Consider the following 10,909-nt stretch of genomic DNA (forward strand, 5'->3'; position numbering starts at 1 on the left):
CGTGCAATTTCTAGTGTTAGCACGTAAGTTATCCATGCAGCACCTGAGTTGTCTTTGCAACGTGTGAAACTTGTATTTTCTTGATCATTATCTGATTTACTTATCTGCTTTCCCCCTACATTCCATAATACTGTTAAGCAGGATACAATTGTATTAATTTAACTAGTGAATTCAACAAATTAAGCTTCTCTTACCATGCCCTATTTATTTGCGATTCTTATTGAGTTATTTGTAATCACACTACACCCTGTAACTCGTGTGCAGATCCAGGTACTTCCGGTTACAACGATTGTTAGATTTGGGGATTTATCTGTTGGAGACTATCGAGGTAGCTGATTGGCGTCTGCATACCTTGACTCTCATTCCTTTTAGTTATTTGTGTTGTTCTACATTTTCATACAGTATTTTTATCAGTCAGATTGTGTTATCATTTGGATGCTCATGCACTCAGTGACACCACGTTTTGGGAGTGTATTTATATCAGTATTTGTGGGGTTTTCTATTTAAATATTACATTTTCAAACTTATAAGATTATAGTGTTTTATTGAGGTTATTGGCATGTCTAGTATTGAGATATGCGATATCACGACATGTGAGATTTTCGGTCATGACAACTCAGCTATAAACTAGTTGCAGATATCGCATTTACGACCTGGGGTTTGCAAATGCGAACCTTCACAAAAGCAGACATTACTTCGCAAAAGCAAAGCTTGAACATCTATACACGTATCGCAAATGCGATATAATAGGTCGCAAATGCGAAGTCAGGGCATTTGCAAAAGCGACCCAAATGTTTGCAAAAGTGAACTACCAACATCCCAGTTCACCATTGCATTTCCAGGATGGCTTCGCAAATATGAAGCCTACCAGTCCCCAGCCAATTCGCAAAAGCGATCATAAGTTCGCAAAAGCGGTAGTCGCAAATGCGACCCTCAACTAACAAATGCGAGATCAGAAACACCAGTAAATCTGAACCTTTTTCCAATTCTCCGAATCATGTCCGAAACACATACGAACCCTCGGGGATCCAAACCAACATCCACATAAGTCTAAAAACATAACACAAACTCGCTCGCGTGATCAAGACACCAAAATAACGTCTAGAATCACGAATTAGACGCCAAAATGCATGAAAATCACAATGACTTTCAAGAACTTCTAGAATTACAACCAGGCCTCTGAACCACTTCAAACCAACTTCAAATGACACCAAATATTGTAGACAAGTTCCAAATGATGAAACAGACATATTCCAAGTTCCGAAACCAAACTCCTAACCCGATAGCCTTAAAGTTAAACGATGGTCAAACTTAGGAAAATTCCAAACATTTAAATTGCCAACTTCTTCCAAATGGTGTCGAAACCTTGTACAACATGCAAATGCAAATCTGGGCATACGTCCAAGTCTAAAATTACCATCCTGACCTACCAGAGCCGTCAAACTCCAATCCCAGGTCAAATATTCAAGAGTCAAATTTGGTCAACTCTTTCGACATTAAGCTTCTCAAGTGGGATTCCTCCTCTAAAATCAATTTCGGATAACTCAAAAACCAAAGTCGACCATGAACTCAAGTCATAATATACTATGTGAAGCTACTTATGACCTCAAACTGTTAAACCAGATGCAATTTCTCAAAACGACCGGCCGGGTCATTACAATTGTATTTTGTTTTTCAAACTTTTAAGAAGGAAAACAAGGTAGTATGCTTGGGTCAGGAGATTCTATCATTAGAAGACTGAATTTCCATTCTATAATACAGCTAACAATATTAAAATAGATGTATCATAATCCCTTGCATTATTTCTTAGCAAACCACACCACACTCGAGGTTGTTTTGTTAGAGACATATCACATAGCCAAATAGATATCTAGTTGATTGACTAACTCCATGATGGTCATTCATGAGATGTAACGACCTCAATGGTTGTTTTGATCTCTAGCGCATCGTTCATCGGTTTGAGGCCTTAAGTAGCTTCATTTCAACTATTGTGACTTATACGTGTGGTCAGAATTGAATTTCAGGAAGTTCGGAGTTGATTTAGAAAGAAAATTCTAATTTTGGAAGCTTTAAGTTGGAAGAATTGGTTAAGTTTCTACTTTTGAGTAAAAGACCTCAGAATCCAGATTTGAAGATTCCAGTAGGTTTGTATGATGATTTCGTACTTGGGCGTATGTTCGGGTTGAGTATTGGATCAACCGGGAGCACTTCGGCGCTTGTTATGGAAAGTCGGCATTTTGAAGGTTTAAGAATTTCTTAAGTTTGGTTTGAGGTAGACTTTGGTGTTATTAATATTTGTTTGGTATTCCGATCCTTGGAATACGTTCATATCCTGATTTGTAACCTGTGCGCAAAGTTTGGCATCATTTCAGAATGTATTGATATGAATCAGACGCGTTCCTTGATGTTTAAAGGTTTGGAAGTTTTAAGAAGGGTTTTGATCGTCAATCCGTAGTGTTGATATTGTTTGGGATGCATTCCTTGATGCCTAGACTAAGTTCGTAATGTATTTTGGGATGCATTGGTATAATTAGTTAAGGTCCCGAGAGCCTCGGGTGGATTCCGGATGGTTAACAGATCAATCTTTGGACTAAGGGAATGTTGGGATTTTTTGGTTGCTGGTGTGATCGCTTCTGTGGAAGCTGAGTCATAGAAGTGACATCATAGAAGCAAGGATCGTGCCGCAGAAGCGGCTCGGAGTGAACTGGCTGGGGTCGCAGGTGTGAGGAATTACCGCACCTGCGTGATCGCAGATGCGGCCATTGGAGCGCAGGTGCGAACCTTGCTGGGGGAGGCTGGGACCCTATATGCGGTCGAATTCCGCGGAAGCGGAACCAAACCTGCGGATGAAACATCATAGAAGCACTGGAAGGGCCGCAGATTCGGAGGTTGAGGATCCTGAAGGGAGCCACAGAAGCGGACTTTTTGCCGCATATGCAAAAATGTCGCTGGGCAGAGGACTTGGTTTTATAAGGGATTTGGCCCATTTAATTTCATTTTCACTTGGTTGGGGCAATTTATTTAGAGCTTCAATCCCTAGATTTTCATCAAGCAACACAAGGAAAGTGATTCCCACCTGTTACAAGTTAAATACGTGGTTTGTGTATGGATTAAAACATGGAAATTAGTAGGAATTTGTGTTTTTTGGTAGAAAACCTAGAATTTGGTATTTTTAGATTTTGACCATGAAATTGGACATGGAATTAGGAATAAACTATTTATATTTGAGTTCGTGGCGTTATGGGTACGGTTTATCTTCAAAAACGTTCGAAATCCAGGTACGTGGGCCTGAGGGTTGACTTTATCAACTTTTCGATCGGAGTTAGGAATTGTTTAAATTGATTAATTATAGGTATTAGAGTATATTTTGATTGGTTTGCTCATTGTTTGAATAGTTTTGGATCGACGGGCTTTGGTTTGAGGTGTTAGAGAGACTTTGGAGCCGGTTATGGAACTTCAGAGCGAGGTAAGTTTCTTGTCTAAGCTTGTGAGGGTGAAACTACCCCTATGTGATATTTATTGTTATGTGCAACTAGTTGTGGGTGCTACTTACGCACGAGGTGACAAGTGTCCATACATAACTAAAGCATGTGTATGTCCGGGTAGACTTAGGACTTTATCATGTATAATTAATTTATTTGAACTCGTTCTGCTGGCTTAATTAATTAATGTTATAACTAAATTTGATTTAGAAATAAACATATGTATACTAGGCCGAGCATTAACACTTTGATATGTGGGCGAGTTATATTAGAAACGGTAAAGATTATATTCATTTTAAGCTCATGTATTGTATTGTAAGCACATGTCTCATAATTTGTTAACTTCCTTCGTTTCTTGTGGCGCAGTTTGTGCCGCATGCCCTCGGCAATGTACACATTATTCTGGATCCAACCGAATGACCTCGACAGAATCATGCGTTATATCGCTAGTAGTCCGAATATTCACGAGATAAACCTTCCACTGATGCCGAATATTTTATGGTATTTCTTATTTATTTGGTATTGACACTTGGCATTTTCTAAGATATTAAGGTAGAATACAAGATCGAGAAATCTTGCAAAATTATGAAATTTCATATTTACTCCACTATTGTGTGCACTTCATATATGTTTTGAATTATCATATTATTTACTTGGACCTCTAGTAAGTGTCGATATTGACCCCTCATTACTTCTTCTCCGGGGTTAGGCTAGATACTTACTAGGTACACGTTGATTTATGTACTCATGCTGCACTTCTGCACTAAATGTGCAGGATCTGACAGGTCATTTGGTGGTCATCTTGGCACGTATGCGCATCTATTGAGGAGACTTTACGTGAGCTGCAACTCAGGCTACGCATCATACTCCACCGAGTCTCCATCGTACTATTTATTTTATCCTGTCTTATTTACATTCTGAACAGATGTTCCATTATTATTATACTCCTTAGAAAAGGATCATGTACTTGTGACACCGGGTTTTGGGGGTTCCTACTGGTTGTTCGTTATTGTAGTTCATATAGTTATTATCATTTACCCTGCAAAATCCCTTTTATACTATTTAGGTAATGGAGATTATGATTTTGAAAGTAATAAATTGAGTAAATAAATTAATAAATCAACGTTGGCTTGCCTGACGATGGCGTTAGGCTTCATCACAACCTATAGTGCATTTTGGGCCGTGACAGCTTAGTATCAGGGCATTAGGTTGACTTAGATCTCATGAGTCATGAGCAAGTCTGGTAGAGTCTTGCAGATCTGTACGAAGACATGTGTACATATCTTCGAGAGGCTACAAGGCTGTTATGAGCACTTCCCTTCTTGATTTCCTCATCGTGCGGTTTGATTCCATTGAGGCTTGTGCCTTTATTTCCTTTCTACTCAATCTTACGCGAGCTGGGGCGTTTGTTGTTAATTGGGCATCGAGTAGTTGTATTGGTACTGCAGACGTCGTGTAGGATGTTCTTCCCAGCGTGTTTGGGCAGGCTATTACCATCGCCTTGCGGAGGAATGTTCTATCATTTTTGCTCAGTATATGTATTTTCTATGGTTCAGAGGCTATGCACATGTTGCTATGATATTCATGAGTTATTATCGTAGCATGTTGATGTAATGGTAGAGTGCTTATTTATGGATCACCGCAGTGAATGACTAGAAAGGATGATTTCTTAGTGCATGATTTAGAGGTTCCGCATTTTATTCCAGCAAAGGAAAGGAAGTCGGACTATGTATGTTCGGGTTTTGGTTTATGGAGTAACGAAACTTGGTATTTCGAGCGTGGTGAGATTTTCATTAAATTGTGGGGTTGTCATCCTTGTTGAACGAATTAAGGTTCGCAAGTTGTATGGTCTTCCTTGATTTTCCTTCGGGGCATGGTGTGGTGAAATAGTGTCTAAGAAGCGGTTATCAGAGATGGCAGCGGGTAGCAGTTTCAGAATCGAATAGATGTTTCAGAAACTGATGGATCAAGAAAGATGATCTTCTAGGAGGTTTAGAGTTAGTAGACATTCATTAGTTCAGGTGCTACAGGTATGGATTTATTTGGGGCTATATTTGGGCAGCGAAATATATGGAAGGGCATGGCGGGAGGTGTCTTGCGGTGGTTTAACCAATGTAAGAGTAGCAGATTAGCATATGAGTTCTAGGGTAGGATAGCCACGTGTCTTGAGAAAGCTTAGAGTTGTTTGGGAATCACGGTAGAAAAGTGACTAGGTGTACGAATTTTATTTGGGATGGTGGCTACAGTACTGAGGAACATTTAATATGACAGAAAAGAGTTTGCTTGAAATGAAGAGTGGTGTGAAAACTTTATTATCGTTGGGATGCAACATGGCTTCGAGTTTGGAATGGGTTGTTGCACCTTTAGTTGATCTCAATGGGTAATGAACGGACTTGTACAGTTGGTTGGCGAGTATGGGCTTAGGACAGTTTACTGAGTTTGTGGTAGTTTTACCCAGTGCAGCGCTGTTGGAAGATGTCGACATGGAATTCCATAAGTGGGTTATCTCTTGTGAGAAGGTTAGTGGTTGCGTGATGTTGATGAAGCTTCTACGAAGAATACTACTTGATACCCAGTAAGAGGTCGAATATCTGATTGTGACTAATGATTCAGAATGTTCATGAAAAGCTTAACAAAACACTTCGAGAAATTTGGTGGGTTAACGGTACATGATCATGGTAAATGAGAAGGGGGGATCGTTGTGGGCTCTACATTATGTTATAGTAGCTTAAAGCTATGTGGGGGAGCCCCACTGTCTACGATTGGATCGCGTGGTTGTCTGCTTGTGCGATTTCTGGTTATTGATGCATTGGTGGATTATTTATGACTAAGAAAAGAAAATATCAAGAGTAATTCGAGCAAGGAACTTGATGAATGTGTGCTATACTTCGCCTTATCGATTCAGGTGCAGGGTTTTGGAAGACTAAGAGTTTATGCGTCTTATGGGTGTAATGTACAAGGAAACGAATTCAGCTGGTTGCTTCCTTGAGAGGGTGTCAATGTGCTAGCAGAGCATTGGAGTTTGGTTATATTCAGGATCAGGTCAGAGGGGGTGACTCCTAACAACAGTCCTGGTGGGTTCAAGAATTTAAGGGGTTGTACCTAAGGATTTTGGGTCCGTTGTGTGGTTAAGGAGGCAGTTTTCGCAGTGGATAACAAACGGGACTTGGAATGTTTCATGTTATCATCGGGTATGCGGTGCAGTATTAGAGGAAAGGGAGAAATATCTTCGTATTCATGGAAGGGCTTGCAGAATGGGTGTACCAATTGGAGATGCTATTGTGTGCTTGATAAAGGTCTGAGACGATTCATGGGTATTGGGACGATGTGGTCTCGCGATTCGGGTCACTCAGGATGAGTGCAGATCGAGTTCGTTATGTTTTGAATGGAGCGGTTTATTATTTCTAAGGCAAGTCTAGAGTAAATTGAAAGGTGTTATGTCGGTTAGTAATGGTTGAATCAGCGTGATTGCGGAAATGATTAGTTCCTCCAGCGTCTGAAGTTATACATGTGGTTTGTGGTTGTACGTGTGGGCTTGACAAGCACCATAACTTGATTGATCTAGAAAGTATTGGATTCAAATGGTCGTGTGGTGTAAATGGATTCAGGAAGAGACATGGCAGTTTAGATCATGACATGAGGTTTGTATTTTCTACGGTTTGGGAATTCAGTTGCGTATTGCATTGGTTCTTCTAAAATGAGCTAAGTGAAAGGTTTATAGACAGTGAAGTGGTTATTCTACTAGTAGTTCAAGGGTTATGGTAAATGTGTGTATTATTGCGTAACAACATAATTGGTGCAGTGAAAGGCATGGGAATTTGAAAGTTTAGGATCATGGTTATGGTTCGGCGGTGATAAAAATGTCACGAGCTCGGATGAGCATGGGAGAATTCAGATGTTTAGAGTAAGCTGGCATTTTCTTTAGTGTCACCTGAGAACAAAGTTCTGTGTAAGAGACATTGTGTATTGATTGGCAGATTCTCGATTTGCATTACAGAACTAGAGTGGTTGGTGGTATGGACATGCAGACTTTGCTACCTGAGCGGAAGGTCGTGGGAGCATACCCCACGAAATGATTTGTATAAGGGTTGCATGTTAGTCACTTGATTGTTAAAGATTAAAACCAAGTATGGAGGTATTGGTAATATCGCAAATGTGAGAGTTTATGCTTGAGAGGCATTCTATTCCTTGGGTTGTGGACAGTGTGAGTTTGTTTTGATTTTGACGGTTGTTCTTATGTGTCATGAATAGGGCCATTGTGGATCTTTGGAAGGTTATTGTCCTAAAATGGTGTGATCAGAATCAGTGTGAGGTTTGTAGGTGGGTCTAATGAGAGCGTGTGCTTCAGGTCAGGTTGGATATGTTCGTTCGTCATAGCATTACTTACAGAGGAGTCGTCGAGCACGAGATGTTATTCTCGCCATCAGTTTTTCCATGTAATCTCTATTGTATCATGTGGGTTGTGAGATGACATGATTATTCGCACATGTATTGAGGTCCCGTGTAGCTTGTGGTGTTACATGAGCGGGATGACTCTCGAGATGCAGATCATTTATTGCACCTTAGTTGTGCTTGGGTTTCGCAGTGTATGATGTTGTCTGTCACCCAGTTATTTGTATTATGCACTTGGCGTGGTTGTGGTCGATATTCGGGCATTTCGTAAGTATAAGTGTTACAGCTTGATGTGTGTGTTTTCTTCTTGATTTTCATGTTTGGATCGGGTTCCACACCGCAATAGAGTCATGTTGGATTGGGTTGCACGCCGCAACAACGAGATATTGAGCATAGTACCTTACACTTATTTTGTGTGACTTGTTTTTCAGCCCCGAGGTAAGTTCATAGCATCTATTCGACCGTTTTATTCATTATGCGGGCTACGTAATTCCCTGTCAGAGTTCGTTCTTCCTTATGAGTTATATTCGAGTGGTGGCTTATTGACGCTTTGATGGTGCTACATAAGATCTTCGTCAGTGTTTGAGGTGACTATTTGCCTCAGTAGTTTGTACTGGTGAGATGAGATAATTGGACCTGAATTTAGTGCAATCGAATTTATATAAGGTACATTAAAGAAAATATATCGTTATTCAGTTCAGAATGAGGTTATGGTTCTTGTCAGGAGGAGAGATTCCATGATTTATTGATTCAGCAGGTGGTTATGAGTTGCTACATGTCTCTTTCGTCGTGGTAGTATTGCGTGAATTGGAACATGTCTCATATGTGCTATGAGGCATATTGCGGGCATCAAATTCATGAGATTTCAGCTATTGTGGTCAGAGGATGTATTATGGGCATGTGAATTATGCGGTGCATAGTCTGAATTCAGCAAAGATCTACGATCATGTTTTGGTACAGTGTGTGGTGATTGATACGGTGTTTGTGTGTTAGAATCAGGTCTTGTAGAGAAATTCAGAAGTTGGGACTTGGTTCTAAACCTTGTTAGCTAAGGTTATAGGGAGGATTTTCAGTGTGGCTCGAGCTAATATGCTCAACTGGGTTGTGATGGCACGGGAAGGTGCACGGAGTGGTAAATAGTGATTCTGGGTAACTCCAGAGCAGTTCTTAGCAAGTTTGAGGGCGAACATATGTTTGAGTGGGGGAGAATGTAACGACTCGACCGGTCGTTTTTAGCTCTAGCACGTTGTTCAGTGGTTTGAGGCCTTGAGTAGCTTCACTTCAGGTATTGTGACTTGTATATGTGGTCAGAATTGAATTTTGGGAAGTTCTAAGTTGATTTGGAAATACAAATCATATTTCGGAAGCTTTAAGTTGGAAGAAATGCCTAAGGTTCGACTTTTGAGTAAAAGACATCATAATTAGGATTTGAAGGTTCCAATAGGTTCGTACGATGATTTCGCACTTGGGCATATGTTCGGGAGCATTTCGGCGCTTATTATGGAACGTTGGCATTTTGAAGGTTTAATAATTTCTTAAGTTTGGTTTGAGGTGGACTTTGGTGTTATAGATGTCTGTATGGGATTTCGTGCCTTGCAATAGGTTCGTATTGTGATTGTGACCTGTGCACAAAGTTTGGCGTTATTCCGGAATATTTTGATATAATCGGACGCGTTCCTCGAAGTTTATAGGTTAGGAAGTTTTAAGAAGGGTTTTGATGGTCGATCCATAGTGTTGATGTTGTTTTGCATGATTTGAGGCCTTGACTAAGTTCGTAATGTATTTTGGGACATGTTGGTCTAATTGGTTAAGGTCCCGAGGAACTCGGGTGGATTCCGGATAGTTAACGGATCAATATTTGGACTAAGGGAATGCTATAATTTTTTGGTTATTGGTGTGATCGCTTCTGCGGAAGTTGGGAAGCAGAAGCGATATCGCAGAAGCGAGGATCACGCCGTTGAAGTGGCTGGGAGTGAACTTGATGGGGTCGTAAGTGCGAAAAAAGTCCCACACCTGCATGATCGCAGATGCGACCATTGGAGCACAGATGCGGGCCTTGTTGGGGAGGATGGGACCGCAGATGTGGTCGAATTCTGCAGAAGCAGAACCGCACTTGCAGATGAAACATCACTGAAGCGAAGGCCCAAAAGTGCTGGAAGTGCCGCAGATGCGGAAGTTGAGGGGCCTGAATTGAGACGCAGAAGTGGCTAGTGTTCCACATATGTGAAAGTGTCGCGAGGCAGAGGACTTGGTTTTATACGGGATTTGCCCATTTTCTTTCATTTTCATTTGGTTGGGGCGATTTTTGGAGAGCTTCCAGGGGGAGATTTTCATCATGCAACACAAGGTAAGTTATTCCCACCTATTACAAGTTAAATACGTGGTTTGTATATGGATTTAAACTTGGAAATTAGTAGGAATTTGGGATTTTTGGTAGAAAATCTAGAATTTGTTATTTTTGGATTTTGACCATCAAATTGAACATGGAATTAGGAATAAACTATATATTTGAGTTGTGCGAAGTCGTTCCTGGATCAACTTTACCCTTTCCAAGGCATCCTTTACCAAATGAGTACCATATAACTTAGACTCATCGGGATCAAACCATACGATGGGAGAACGACATCGCCGACCATATAAAGCCTCAAATGGAACCATCTCGATGTTGGACTAATAATTGTTGTTGTAAGCGAACTCATCCAAAGGGAAGAATCGATCCCATTACCCTCCAAAGTCAATCGCACATGCTCTGAGCATATCCTCTAAGATCTAAATTGTTCGCTCCAAACAGTTTCCTAAAGGTAAATCCAAGCCAACCTCTCTGAAGCATACGTGGTAACAACCGGGATGAAGTGTGCCGACTGGGTCAACCTGTCGACAATGACCCAAACTGCATCAAACTTCTGCAAGGTCCGCGGAAACCCAACTACGAAATCCATGGTAATGCGCTCTAATTTCCACTCAAGTATAACCATCTGCTAGAGTAGGTCACTTGGTTTCTGATGCTAGTACTTAACTTGCTGGCAATTAAGGCA

Source organism: Nicotiana tomentosiformis, chromosome 12 (genome assembly GCF_000390325.3).
Source record: "Nicotiana tomentosiformis chromosome 12, ASM39032v3, whole genome shotgun sequence".
Classification (NCBI taxonomy): Eukaryota; Viridiplantae; Streptophyta; class Magnoliopsida; order Solanales; family Solanaceae; genus Nicotiana; species Nicotiana tomentosiformis.